At 47.0% G+C, this 14,776-nt stretch overlaps 1 protein-coding gene across 12 annotated transcripts in view; it reads left to right on the top strand.

Annotated features, from left to right (window-relative positions):
* The first annotated feature begins 2,166 nt into the window (after positions 1-2,166).
* The window catches only part of PRRC2B (proline rich coiled-coil 2B), a 90,850-nt gene continuing 78,240 nt past the window's right edge, over positions 2,167-14,776 (top strand). For 11 of the 12 annotated variants that reach the window (XM_064291317.1, XM_064291316.1, XM_064291313.1 and 8 more), the window contains exon 1: positions 2,167-2,297. The gene's annotated coding sequence lies outside the window, so the exon portion shown is untranslated. The remainder of the gene's footprint in view (positions 2,298-14,776) is intronic. The other variant, XM_064291306.1, reaches the window with a different exon arrangement.

Here is a 14,776-nt window from a genome sequence, read left to right as displayed (position 1 = left end):
TACAGTCCTGGAGGTCAGAAGTCCTGAAGTCAAAGTGTCGACAGGTCTGCATTCCTTCCGGAAGCTCTAGGGGAGAATTCCTTGTGTTTTCCAGCTTCTAGAGGACTCCTCCCTTCCTTGACTGGGGCCCTATGTTACTCCAACCTCTGCTTCCGTCATTGCATCTTCTTCTCTGACTCTGACCTTCCTGCCTGCATTTTATAAGGACACTTGTGATTACATTGAGCTCACTACAGATAATCCAGGGTAATCTCCGCATCTCAAGACCCTTCATCACATCTGCAAAGTCCCTTTTGCCACATAAAGCAACATAGTCACAGGTTTTTGGGAATGGACATCTCGGCGGAGGAGCATATAGGTTGCCATATAGGCTGCTTTTCCTTCTCTGGCAAATAAGGACGATTGGAATACCTATATCGTAGGTATGAGCTGAGGATTAGATGAATCTATATGAAGTAGTTAGTGCAGTGCCTGGCACATAGGAAACCCGGGTTTACTGCTCCACCTTCTACTATCATTTTTATTACTTGCTTGTGGAAGGATGCGGCAGGTTTGGTAGCCCTCCTTGAGGATGGTTTTAAAGAACGAAATGTAATGTGGAGGTTAGGATTGCCTCCTCCCTGTTTTATACAGACACTGAAGACACTGGTGGGGAGGCAATGCACGTTTGATTATTTTCAAGAGAGAATAGCATTGAACATGACCATGGACAAAATGTAGGAAATTTCAGAAAAGCATAAACAAGGCTATAAAATCTTACTACCCATGTATCCCATTTCTTGAGCCTGGATTTTGGAGTTAAGCTCAAATTGGTTAACTCTCTTCCTGTGTGGCCTTGGCCCAGTTACTAAACCTCTCAGAGCCTCCTTTTCCTCACCTGTGAATTGGGACAATAATATCTGCCTCAGTGCTGGGATTAAACTCAATGTCAAAGGTCTAACTAGGGCATGGCCCAGGGCGAGTGCTGCTGCAGTGTGTTAGAACAAGTGTGGAAAGGGGAGTTGCGGGATGATTTCAGGCACTACCTACTTTTCTTTTTCAAATTGCTTTTCTAGTTGCCAAGTTATCTAGAAGAAGCAAGGAGAATCCTTCTTCCAATCCCAGTCTCTGGCGGCAGAAGATCAGGTGACCAAGACCTGAGGGCAGTCTCCCAAACCTTTTGTTTTGCATTTACACAGACACAAAAATACTCAAGAGGCTTGGTTTATTATTTTTCATTTTACAAAAATGGGATAAAGAATCTATATTGTGCAACATCCTTGCTTTTTAATTTAACAATGTATTGTTTCTGCTTCCTTCTGGAGAATATACAATATACACATTTTAACAAAATCCCAGCTCAGTGTCTGGAGGCGCTGCAGTCCTGAAGGGGGAGGGGGCGGAGAACAGATCTCCCTCCCTCTCCATCCCTCCAGGCCCCACCCGTCCCAGCCCCCTTCCTCTGGGCCATTTTGCCCGCCCCTTCCCAGCCCCTCCCCCCATCCTCTCCCCTTTCTCTTCCCAACCCCCTCCCCTGACCACCTCCCCTTCCCAGCCCCCATTTTCTCGGACCCCCTCCTCCTTCTCTCTCCACTAAGTCCCTCCCCTTTTCTCGGGCCCCTCCCTCGGTCCCCTTCCCAGTCCCCCTTTTCCCAGGACCCCTCTCTCTTCTCTACCCAGCCCCCTCCCGCGGGTCCTTCCTCTCTTCCCAGCGCCTCTTCTGTCAGACTCCTTCCCTCTTCTCTCCCAAGCCCCTTCCCCGAGGCCCCTCTTCCTTCGTGGGCCACTCTCGCGAAGCCGGTTTTCCTTTCCCAGTCCTGCTTCTCCCGGACCCCTTCCCCGGACGCCCTCCTCTTCTAGGCCCGCGGGGGCGGGGCGGGGCGGGGCGGGCGGCGCGGGGTTGCCGAGCCAGGGAGGCGCGGCAGGGGGCGCTGCGCGCGGCCGGAGGCGCGGCTGCGGGGCGGGGCGGGCGGCGCGGGGTCGCCGAGCCAGGGAGGCGCGGCAGGGGGCGCTGCGCGCGGCCGGAGGCGCGGCTGCGGGCGGCGGCGTCGGGAGGAGGAGGCCGGAGGGGGCGGGGGCGGTGGCAGGCGGGGGGCGGGGAGCCGAGCGCGGGAGGGAGGCGAGCGGCGAGACACAGGCTCGGAGGCTCCCGTGAGCGAGCGAGCGACGAGTGAGCCCGGGAGGGAGGGAGGGAGCGAGCGAGCGAGCGAGCAGCCCGCGCCGCCGCCTCGCAATCCGCCGCCATCCCGACGCCTCCGCGCCCGACCGCCGCCCGACCGCCATCTCCCGGCCCAGTCGCGCCCGCGGAACCAGACCAGGTGGGCCCGAGGGGCGCGGGGCGGCGAGGGGCCGGGCCGGGGGCAACGGCGGCGGCGGGGCGGCGGCACTAAGATGGAGGCGCGGAGGTGGCGCGGCCCGGCCGGGCTTTGTCTCCCGCGCCCGCTGACTGACAGCGGCGACCCTGCGGCCCGGCCCGACCTTTGTCCGCGAGCGCGGCCGGGCTCGTCCCCCGGCCCCGCCGCCGCTGCCGCTCCCCAGGCGGGTCGGGGCGTCGGGCTGCAGGCTGCGGCCTCGCCGGGCCGAGCTGGGGGGCGGCGGCGGCGCTGGCCGGGCCGGGCCGGGCCCGCTCGCCATTGTTGTGGTGGCGCCGCGCGGCCTCCGGGCGAGCGCGGGTGCAGCGGGGCCCGCGGGGCGAGGGGGCCGGGCGGCCGCGCACCTCGCGCCGGGCCCCGCTCGCCGCCCCCGCGCCCCGGAGGCCGCGGCCGGTCCTGGGCGCTGCGCGAAGCCGGGGGCGTGCGTCGGGGCCGGTCTCCTGCTCCGGGCGCAGACCGCGGCTGGGCGGCCCCTCTCGTTTAAAAGGCAGGTGGTGGCGGAGGGGCCCTCCGGAGCCCGGGACTTGGCCACTCGGCCCGCAGATTCCGGGGACCGAGGATGCCTCTGTGCTCTCGAAATATCTGCGACGGTTTTCTGCCCCCCTACCCCAGGCGTGCTTACTTTTGCAAACAGCATCCGAAGGTGGAATCTTGTGGCCGGGGTCGACGCGAGGCCCAGAGGCCTGGGAATGGCAGAGATCCGTTTCTGGGCGCGGAGCTGGCGACAGGTTCCCCCACGGGTGTCTCTGAAGTTGGTGTTCTGGGGTTGTTGGCCCGTGTGCCACGGCTGGAGACGTTAATACAGCTGCCCCAGACAGACACGATTTGAGTGCGGGAAAAAGAGGGTTATTTTCAAAATACTTAATGCTGTATTGCTAAAAACGTTTAATAATAAACAGGATGTCGTTACTCAGGGCCTGCCAGATGGTTTTTTCCTCCTTCCTCCTCCCCCCAAGTAAAAAACACAGCACTGTTGAAATTGTGGGCCTCTGAAGAGTGGATTTGCCTACATAAAATTGGAAGGTGCTTTTTCTTTCTTTTTTAATAACGTGGGAGGTCCGAGCCCACCTTTAGGCAAGAAGAGGAGGTGTTTTTAAAGGGAAGAGTGAGCTTGAAGGAAGTGGGCAAAGGGGGACTTGTATTTGCTGTTTGCTAAATGGCTACCTGGGAGAAACCTTTAAAATCCTTTGATTTACGGGATTGCTAAACTTACCCCAAGATTTTTATTTTTTTTTTTCCTTCTCTAAGGTTTTGTGTACGTTTCATATGGCTTCATACATTATCGTCCAGTTTGGTGTTTGTAATCATTTCTCTGAAGTCTGTCATGGTTTCTACCAGTCCTAATTACGTCCATTTAGTAGTGGGTTAGCCATGTCTGTGCACAGTGCTTTGGTGTAATATGGAGTCCTGGGAGACCCAGGCTTTGCAGTGCAAATCCTGCTTCTGTTACCTCTAAACCAGTCCGCTTCAAATCTTTGTTGGCATAAATAGGGACGTTCACCTTCCAGCTAGCAGGGTAGGGAAGATGATGAAGGGCCTAACATGAAGTTGGTGCGCAGTAATTGTTCCTTTTATGGCTGTTTATATAACTGTCATCAGGTCCTGATACAAAAGTTAGCCGCTCGTGGTGCCATCTGTAGAGTTGAGCCATGCCAGTGGATGCCACAGGTACAGGTCTAAGACATGGACAAGGGAGAAGGAATTCAAGGCACAAAGCATTGTTTTTTCAGTGCTGAGCCCCTGTGGGGAAACAAGGATGGGAAAGAGTAGCATTTGGAGCCCTCAGGAATGTAATAGTACTGGGGGTGTGGCCTAGTGGTTAAGTGCTATGGCTGCTAACCAAAAGGTCTGCTAACCAAGAGGTTGGCAGTCCGAATCCAAATCCACTAGGTGCTCCTTGGAAACTATGGGGCACTTCTTCTCTGTGCTATAGGGTCACTGAGTCAGAATCGGCTCGATAGCAATGAGTTTGGTTTTGTTTTGGAGGTGTGGTAAGAGGTCACTAACCTTGGCCCCAGGGTGTGCAGGGCTAGAACCATACAATATACCCTGGACAACAAGCAGAGACCCAGGGAGCCTTGCCTTTTGAGGATAACTGGTTTCCTTTGGGATTGGCAGCTCATTTGGGGAAACTTTGCTTGTTCAGGCAAGTGTGTCTCAGAACGACCTGGGTTCTGGTCCTCATTTGTTTACCTTAACGCAAGTCTCTGTGCCTCAGTTCCTGCATCTGTAAAATGGGAGTAATTGTGCCTGCCTCGGGTATCTGTTGAGGCTCTTGGGAGCCTTATGTCAGATTCGTTGAAAAGTGCTTCCATCCATAGGAAGGTGATGAAAATGTAAGTTTTTGTTGGTTACCAATTTTTCTGGTTCATTCCTCCTAAAGTCCTGATTGAAAAACTCCTGTTCTCCTGGGTGGTAAAACTGTGTATGACTTTCCTTTTAATAATCATGAATACCACTCAACTGCTTGGAAGTACCAGAATGGTTTAGAAGAGCCTGGGAGCTCAGCCAAACCTGGTGTTGCTGCTGTTTATCACAGGCCATGGGAAGGGCCAAGTCCTGGCCACAGGTGAGGCCTGAGACCCCGGTTGCCTTTGGTCAAACCCATGACTTCTTGATAAATAGCTCCCGGATATACTCTGCTTGGACGTAGTAGTTCTGCAGTCTGGTGGGGAATTTGTTTCAGGCCATTTCAGCATTCCCGCAGCTATCTTTTTTTTTTTTTCTTTTAAACCTCCTCCAGGCCTCCTGGTTGTAGGACTGACTGAGCAGGGTCACGTCGTTCTTCTGTTTTTCCTTGCTTCTCTCCTCCAGCTGAGCCTTGCCATCTGACTACTTCCTGACCCAGCCTGGCTCTTTACTATTTGTTAGTTGGCTGGTTAGGGAAGAGACTGAATCAGCTACTCCTCCCACTAAGCTTTTTGATTACCTTTGAGTTCTACTTATTCATGGGCCTCCAGATACTGATTGCCTGGGATGCCCCACGTTGAGTGGACATGCCATCTCACATACCCTGGGACTCCTCCAGTCTTTATCGGGCCCAAATGGGCAAGCCTGGGGAAGGAAGAGCCAGAAAATCTTGGGAGAGTGGAATTTCGGGAACAGCAAGTCAGAACTAGTTCCATCGTAGGGCTAGTTGCCTGGGGCTTGGCAGAGGGTTTTTTGTTACACCTTTTAGTTGGCCTCTTCGCCGTCTTCACCCCCACCACCCCCTTTAAATTTTAGTTCTTTTTTTTTTTTTCCTAAAAGATTATTTTACTGTATTTTTAAGGTGTTTTTTTTTTTTTTTTTTGTGCAGCGTACTGACTCATGTTACTGACGGCTGTATGCTAGTTATGTCTCTCATACTACCGTTTAAGATTAATCATTTCTGTGTTGGTTTCTGTTTCAAACTAGAATAGGCTAGATGGGCCAGTACAAGTATTTCTAAATTTGCTCATGAAGCCTCTCTGCTGTGTCTTGTTATGGGCAGGCAGGTATTAAGTAGAGCTTGTCGCTCTGAGTCGGAATCAACTCAATGGCAGTGGGTTTGTTGTTTTTTGGTTTATTTATACTAGCTTTTATGGCGATGCATTTCCCCTTGGAAAGTAAAATTTCCAGCAGGTATCTGTTGGGTGTTGTGCTCTGAATCTCATATTTTTTATTTTAAAAAAAGTCAGGCTAACTAGATTGTCTTCTTTTTAAAATTGTAACTTGATTTCTTTGTTAAAGATTCTTTTTGGGATTTTTACAGCTTTTAGGAATCTTGGGCTTGTCACTTGAACAAAGAAATAAAGGCACTGCCAGTGGCGTTGGAGATAGGAGAAAAAAATTGGAGTTGATGAGCTGTTCTTATGAAATAAAATTGCGACAAGCTTTTAGGTTTCAAAGGTGAAATTTAGACTGGGCCTCCTTACCTCGGGGAGTTCGAAGACTTGGGCTATAGTCATCGATGATATCACTGTTTATATTTGTGGGTGGCACAGGGGAAATCTCTTTGCACCAGGAGGAGGCTTGATTTAGTGACTTTTGAGCCAGAAGTCTTGGTTGAGCTTTATTCTTAGCTGTACTTGTTAATTTTCCTTGTGACTTGAGAAGCATCTGTCACCTGAGAGGAGGGCTCAGTTGAACCTGTAAAATGCTGGCAGTGTCACTGGTCTGTAAAGCTTTGTATGTAGCGGGGTTATCTGTGGGCAAAATGAAGTCTCTGTCAGGTTGCTGGTGGTCTTTCATATTCTCTCTTCCGTTACTTTCTGTTTTTCCTACCTGTGCACCTGGTTTCTTTTAACCAGTCTGTCATTTTCTTCTTTTTTTTCCCAAGAAGAACCATCAGTCTTTCCCTCTTTATGGTGTTGCAGAAGCAGTATTGCTTTTTAAACTCACTTACGGTACTGGGCTGGGTTTTACCAGTCTACAGGTACTCCTTCCTTGTCTTCGTTACCTAGTGCTGCTGTAACAGAAATACCACAAGTGGATGGCTTTAACAAACATTTATTTTCTCACAGTTTAGGAGGCTACAAGTCTGAATTCAAGAAGGCTTTCTCTTTCTGTTGGCTCTGGAGGAAGGAAGGTCCTTGTCCCTTCTGAGGCTCTGCTCCTGGACAGTCTTCATGTGGCTTGGCATTGCTCTTCCCCCATCTCTGCTCTGCTCGCTTCAGTCAGAAGAGACTGACTGAAGATATGCTTTACACTAATCCTGTCCTATTAACATAACAAAGACAACCACTCTCAATAGGAATTTTGACCACACGTAGAGGTTAGGATTTACAACACATTTTGTGGGATACAATTTAGTCCGTAACATTCTACCCTTTGGCCCCCAAAATTCATGTCCTTGTCACATGTAAAACACATTCATACCATCACATCCGCGCAGAAGTATTAAATCAAGTCCGAGTCCAAAATCTCATCTTCTGAATCATCTAAATCCAATATGGATGAGACCTTAGGTGTATTCCATCCTGGGGGAAAATTCTTTATCTGTGAGCCTGTGAAATCTAGACTATAAGTTGTTCGTTTCTAAAATATAGTGGTGGAACAGGCACAAGGTAGACATTTCTGTCACAAATGAGAGAAATTGGAGGGAAAGAAGGTATCACAGGCACTGAGCAAGTCCAAAACCCAGCAAAACAAATTACATTAGCTCTCAAGGCTTGAAAATAATCCTCTTCTCTGAGACCATCTGGGCAATGGTCCTGCCTTCCAGACTCCTGGTGTTGGTCAGGCCCTCTGGATTCTGGGTGGAGGCCCCTTGGCTCTGGCCTTCAACTCTGTCTTCAAGCCCACTGGAACGGCAGCTGTTTCCTGGGCTTTGGATGGCCCTGTTCTCCTATTCCATCTGAATGATAACCCCACTCCTTTGGCCCCTGGCAGGCCCCATTCTTCTGCCCCTGGCGCATGGCAGCCCTGCTTCCTTAGCTTTGGGCTGCAGCCCCATCCCCCATACCTGCCCCGCACACACCCAGCAGCCCCACACTCCAAACCCAATTGGGAAAGATCTGACTCTTTCAAACCTAGAATGCTGTGGCCCTACCTTTTGAGTTGAGGAGACCACGGCCCCACCCTTTGAAACTGAGAAGGCCCTGTTTCTTTCTTGTGCCCCTTCGACAGTTCTGCTGATTTCTGAGTTGCTCCAGGAATGGTTCATTTCTTTTTTTTGGAGGACAACAGATTTATCTCCTTTGGCTTGTTTCCTGCCTGAGAATTCCAAGAGGCAGATGACATTCTTTCCTTTTATACTTTTTCTGTCCCCTTTGGTCTAAGCTGATGGGGTTTCTGCCATGGTAGTTGGTTAAATCCATCAGTCACAGGCTTAATCTCTTTCAAAAAGATTGTGTAGCCATGTCCTTGGGAAACATTGTAGGACATGTATCCTTAGCTTGTACAACAGAATTTTCCAAATCTTTTAAGTTCTGTTTTCATTTTGCACACTTCACTTTTAAGTCCATTTCCTTCCTCTCACATTTTACTATAAGTGGCAACGAGAAACCACGCAGCCCTTTTAAGATTTTGCTTAGAAATCCCCTCAGCCAGGCATCTAAGTCATCGCTTATAAGTTCTACCTTCCACCAAACATTTGTACATAATTTAGACAATTCTTAGCCACGGCATGAAAAGCATCTCCCTTCATTCTATCGTCCACCCACATGTTCATCATTTTCTTTTAAAGCCTTGCCAGAAGCACATTTAAAGTCCACATTTCTAGCAACATTTCTTTGCTGGCCCTATATGTATTCTCTAAGACAGTAGAGATGTTCTCTGTCACTCTCCCCACCTCCTCCTGAGCCCTCACCAGAATTGCCTTTGACATCCATAATTCTACCAACAGTCTTTTCAAGGCAATCTAGGTTTTTACTGTTAGACCTCTCTTAAGGCTCTTCTAACCTCTACCCATTACCCAATTTGAAAACTACATCCACATTGCAGGTGTTTGTTACAGCAGCTCCCCACTCTTCTGGTACCAGATTCTGTCTTAGTTATCTAGTGATGCTGTAACAGAAATACCACCAGTGGGTGGCTTTAACAAGCAGATTTATTTTCTCACATTTTAGGAGGCTAGAAGTCTGAATTTAAGGGCCAGCTCTAAGTTTTTTTTTTTTTTTCTAGGGAAAGCTTTCTCTCTCTCTTGGATCTGGAGGAAGGCCCTTGTCCTTTCTGAGCTTCTGGGCAATCTCCATGTGGCTTGGCATCTCTCTCCCCCCATCTCTGCTTGCTTTCTTGATTGCTTGTTTAATCTCTTACATTTTAAGAAAGATTAACTCAAGGTACAGTTATCACTTGCTTTTCAAAAGTTTGCTTTACTCTCTCTCTTGCTTTTATGGAAGGTCTACATTAGTACCTGTTTGCACTAACCAAAAGAAATCCAAAGAGAATTTTTGCTTTTATGAAAAAAAAAAAAAAAAAAGGTGAAAAGCAGAAGTAGCGTTTAGGGTTTGTTTTGCAGCGAGCCATTTAAGAGCCATTTAAGAGACAGCACGCACCCCGAGCAACAAGAGTGGTGTGGCTGAGCTCCTTCCCTGGGACCTACACTCAGCATTTCAGCATCAAACCGCTATAGCTTTGAACTGTGTCTGTGAGCATCTGTGCGTTATCTCGATTTATTTTGTGCATTGGTTAGCAAGATGTGTCCTGAGGTATTGAAAAGTCTGAGAGCTCATAAGGGTTTTATGCGTTATTTGGTATGATTTGATAGGTTATTTTCTGGGTCTGGAAATACTAAAAAAATTTTCCCGTATGAATTAATGGTAATTGTTTGTTTTACGCTATTTTAGCTTACAAAATGTTTCACAGGAGCGCTGTACTTTGGGATAGCAGAGGACGCCTATACACCTTACACTAATCCTGCCTCATTAATATAACAAAAACAACTCGTTCCCAAATGGGATTATAAGCACAGGCATAGAGGTTAAAATTTAAACACAGAGTTTAGGAGGACATAATCACACTCCTTGAGCTCCAGGCATTGTGTAAGACCTTTTAATTACATATTTTCCCGTTCATAAAAATAATGTTTTCATTGGGAAAAAAATGGGAAGCACTGAAAAGAATAAAGATGGCACAACAAAATGCAAATTACCTGTAATCTCAGCATCCAGAGATCACTACAGTAAAAATTCTGATGTATTTCTTCCCTCTGATTGTTTGTGTGTTTCCAAAATTGGGCCAATAATGTATGCACAAGTTATAGTTTGCTTTTTCCTGTTATTGTTCTAGTGTGTTCCCCTAAGCTATTGAAGAAAAAGGGATTTTAAAAACTGCATAATTATGTTATATGGATGTGCCATGATTTATTTAACCCTCTGTCATTAGACATTTAGGTTTTCCATTTTTTCCTCTTATAAACAAAGCTTTAGGGAACATCCTTGCACAGGAGTCTTGGTCCACATGGCTGATTATTTCCCCAAAGTGGAATTTCCAGGTCAGAGCATGTGCAGGCTTGTTCTTCACTTCTCTTCTGCACAGTATCAGTTTTCTCCTTCAGTCCTTGTCACCTTCCTCTCCAGCTCTGAGCCCAGGGTGGCTTCTTTCATGAGCCGTGAAGTTCTGGTTGTCACAGTCCTGGTTAGGCCCTCTGATGCATATCCCACTCACTTTCCCCAAGAGCTCACCGTCCAGTGGTGGGAATGCCAAGCACTTCTTTAATGAGGCCTCTGCGAACCTCTCGGTTTTGTCATCACCCTCCCATGGGTCTTTCATAGCCCCCTATTGGTTTTCTTTATAGCACTTTTCGTTTACAATGTGCGAATACAATTTTGTTCTTATTGAATTGTCCTTTTCCCCCAGTGAAGCGAGTGAGCGAGTGCACCGTGAAGCGGAATCTTGTAGCTTTTGTTCAATTACTGTGTCTTCCATGTCTGTCACATCTGTAGGATGAGCAATAATAGGGTTATGTAAGAGGATTTCATAAGAGCCTACTGAGGCGTCAGACCTAATTCAGCCTGGGTTTGGGGTGGTCAGGGAAGGCATTCTGGAAAATGCAGCAGACTTGAAATAATCATCTCTTGAAAATAGTATGCCAAGCCTTGGAATATAAAAACTGTGTTTCTAAGTTGAAATCGGAAATGTATGGGCCCCAGAGAGCTCATGGGTCTGGCTGGCTTTCCTGAGCGCTGAAGCCCTTTGAATGTGAACATTATGCAAGTGCTTGAGCATGGCCAGTGGCCAGCCGAGAGTGGGTCAGAGAATGACTTTGGCTTCGGAAAGCCCAAGTTGAGTCTCTCTCCAAACATGCTTCAGGTCGTCTCTTCGTGTAGAATGATGGGACGGACCGCTGCAGGCCCAACTGGAAAAAAGAGGTCATCTCCAGCATACTTTCCATGGGTCCTTTGTATCTTCTAGAACCTTTTTTGGCAAGTGTTGTTTACACAGAGCTCAGAGCTTAAAGAACTGCTCTTTTCCAGGCCAGCACAGAAAACAGGCTTGTCTGGGAGGGGCATCGTCACTCCTGCCTGGCTGACCTGTCAGCAGGACTAAATGGGCTGAGTGTTCAGAAATCGTTTGGAGGAGTAGAAGGTCGTTCTGAAGCATAATGTGTACTTTTCTTGTTTTTTTCTCTCGATAAAATGTTAATCACAAAAGTAATATAGTGTTCACGATATTAAGAAATACAAATGTATAAAGAAAGATGAAAGCTCTCTTCTCCCCTAACTTGTAACCACTGTTTACAGTTTAATGTGTTTGTTCACCTGAACTGTCTGCATACACAGAAATGTGGCCCTAGGTGAGTTTTTAAAAACAAAAATGGCATCATTACATCTTTCTCATACTACAACTTTTATTTTTCAGACAAACATGTCGTGGGTATTTTTCCGTATTAACATATAGGATGTACCACATTCTTTTACTGTTTAAAAAAATATTAGTTTTTCTGATATGCAAATGTATAAAGAAGAAAACAAAAATGACTTGTAATCCCATGGCCCAGATATTCCCAGTTGACTTAAAAAAAAAAAAAAAAGACATTATTTGCATGTAGTTAGAAAATTCAAGCTGTGTAGAAAGGTATAAAGGCTCTTCCCTAGCCACTCTGCAAGAAAACCACCATGAGAAGTTTCTTGTGACTCCTTCCAGAAAAAAAAAAGTTCACATTACCTACACATGTTTATATTTTTGAAGCATGCTGCCTTTTTCACTTAAAAGAATGTCTCGGCATGTCCTGTGACAGTACATGCATATGGATTGCATCATTCATTTTAGCAACTGCGGAGAATATTTTTTGGATATACTTGATTTAACCATCTCCTGTTGGCGGACATTTGGGCTGTTTCTAATTTTGGATATTAGACAATTTCGGTAGAATTTCCAAATTTCACAAACATCATACAATTCATATGTAACAGCATGTGTCTGCAGTGTGGACTTCTGCAGTTGAATAGGATTTTAGTAAAAATTCTGTCAAATTCCTCTTAAAAACATTGCATCAATTTATATGTGATAGTGTGTGAGAACGTGTATTTCTGCGCTAGGCTCTTCTGAATGAGCAGCATTTTGGGTGTGCACATTTTCCAAGTCAAAAGCAGTTGCTGTTTTAGAATTGCTGTAGTCAGTGTAAAGGAGTCATGGTGGCACTGTGGTTAAGCGCTCGGATGCTAACCAAAAGGTCAGTGGTTCAAACCCACCAGCTGCTCCGCAGGGGAAAGACGTGGCAGTCTCCTATAGACACTACAGTTTTGGTAATCGTATGGGGCAGCTGTACCCCGTCCTGTAGGGCTGCTATGAGTCGGAGTCTGTCACGGCAATGGTTACTGGTAGTCAGTGTAAGACTTTTTTATGTTTTGATCAGTTTGGAAAAGCATAACATAGAAACGGCAGCTCCGTTTACTGTGGTTGTCCAGTGCAGAATGGCCATGGAGGGAGTTGCTCTGAGCATCTCAATAAGTGAAGCCCAGTGTGGACACTCAGAAGGGGGTTGTAGAGAGAGGCACGGGTAGCCAGGTCTAAGCTTGACTTTCAGTGTCAACTAAAATGATGTTACCTGTGGCAGATGTTTCCTTCCAGTCTTAATACACTGGAGCCTGCAGAGAAAATTCAGGTAACTCCTCCCTTTGGGATTTCACACAGCCCCTGTGGAGATTTCTGAGGCTCACATTTTGCAGCCCCTGGTTATTTTGTTGCTGTTACAATTCCTTACGGTTGATGTGGAATATATTTGGAGGCTAATCCTCCGTTGCATCTCTTGATGATGGCTGTTATGGAGATCTTCTTTCCTTCCTCAAAGACTTGGGCTCTGGCCTCTGTCTTTCACTGTCCAGTTATTTTAGAAGATTACACTTAGTGGACGTCTTTGAAGTGACTGTAGAAATTAAGCATTTGGAAATGCCTGGGTGATATTTCATCAGGCCAGTTGGGGAAAGGTTTGTGCTCTGGCAAGATGAGTGCCCAGAGGAGGTACAGTTTGGAATTACACTGCTCTGGCCCTTGTGGGTTGTTATTTGTTAACGTGACCCTAGAGAAAATTCACTGGAGAGTTGGGAGTGCCTAGCCTGCCCCTTTACTGTTGCTCCTGATGTCGAATGGCTCTTTTTGGCACAAACGAGATACACAGTACAGCTCCCAAGAAAGGGAGCTCTGGCTTTGGGGTCAGCTGCCTTCACATCCAGGTTCCACCACCTTGTGAGCTGGGTGACTTGGGGCCAGTTGTTTAATCTTTCTGAGTCTCTATTTTTTTGTCTTATTTTTCATCTGCACAGTGTAGATAGTAACAGCTACCCACAAGGAATTGGTGGGAGGATTCGGAGGGTCATGCCTGTGAAGTGCTTATAAGATACCTGGAACAAGGCAAGCAGGCTTTTAATAAACAGTGGTTATTAGTGGTTCCTGGACTCAGCTCTAGTGGAGGGCCTGGGGGTTTGGAGTAGGCAGGCTTACACACTTGGGGCTCATTTGTTTACTAAATGCTGGGGTTTCTAACTGTGTGCTAAGCTGGGTGGTACTTGCTAAAGATTTAGAACCAATTCGAATAGCCCCTGCCCTTGCCTACGGGAGCCCACTTAGCCAACAAAGGCCTTTCTGTGGGCTAAGCGCATTGGACTTTTTTCAGCTGTCCCTGTCTCTCCAAGGTAATAAATAGCCTTTGGAGGTCTTTTCAGCTAACAAGGGCATTTGATTACTGGCTGCCACCCTGTGTTGAGGCTGTTCAGTTCTTGGGGAGTTGTAGGTAAAATGTCTTGGAAAGAACGCAGGTAAGTATGTTAAGGAAGTTCTTGGGTTCCACCTACCAGGGAGCCTCTGCAGTTTACTGGGCTGCAGCCCTGATTTGGCATCAGGCAGATGTGAGTATTGGGTTCCAGCACTTACTCACTGTTGTTGTTACGTGCCGTTGAGTTGGTTCCAACTCATAGCGACACTATAGGACTGAGTAGAGCTGCCCCATAGGGTTTCTAAGAAGCAGCTGATAGATTCAAACTGCGACCTTTTGGTTAGCAGCCGAGATCTTAACCGTTGCACCACATAGGCCTCTTTTACCAGGCTCACTTTCCTTATCTGCCAAGGGGGATGGGACAGTGAAGGTAGACATAATTCCGGTGATGCATTTATTCAACTCAGGAACAGCGTAAGGTATTGATTCTATATTGCTCATTTTAATTGAGACTTATAAACATTGTAGCAGTAACAGTACAGGCTTGTCACAAAAAGTTCAGACACTTCAGAAGCACACAAAGTAGAAAATGAAAGTCACTCCTTCTTCCCTGGGACCCCTTTTTAAGCTGTACTTTAAAGAGAACAGTGTGGTCTGGAAAATATTTTTGTTTTTCAATGAAGGAAAGTATTCTAACTGTGCGCATGGAATCTAAACCTGAGTTGACCAGTGGAGATGGGATATGTATGAATGTTTATGAGTCTACCCTCATAAAAATAAAGATAAGTAAACTTTAGACATTTTATATATGGTTTCCCAGCGTTATCACTTTAGCCCTTTTCTATCCTCTTAAGGGGAAAAAAAAGCT

This window comes from Loxodonta africana, chromosome 9 (assembly GCF_030014295.1).
Source record: "Loxodonta africana isolate mLoxAfr1 chromosome 9, mLoxAfr1.hap2, whole genome shotgun sequence".
In the NCBI taxonomy this organism is placed as follows: Eukaryota; Metazoa; Chordata; class Mammalia; order Proboscidea; family Elephantidae; genus Loxodonta; species Loxodonta africana.
This window is presented reverse-complemented; position numbering and strand designations above follow the sequence as displayed.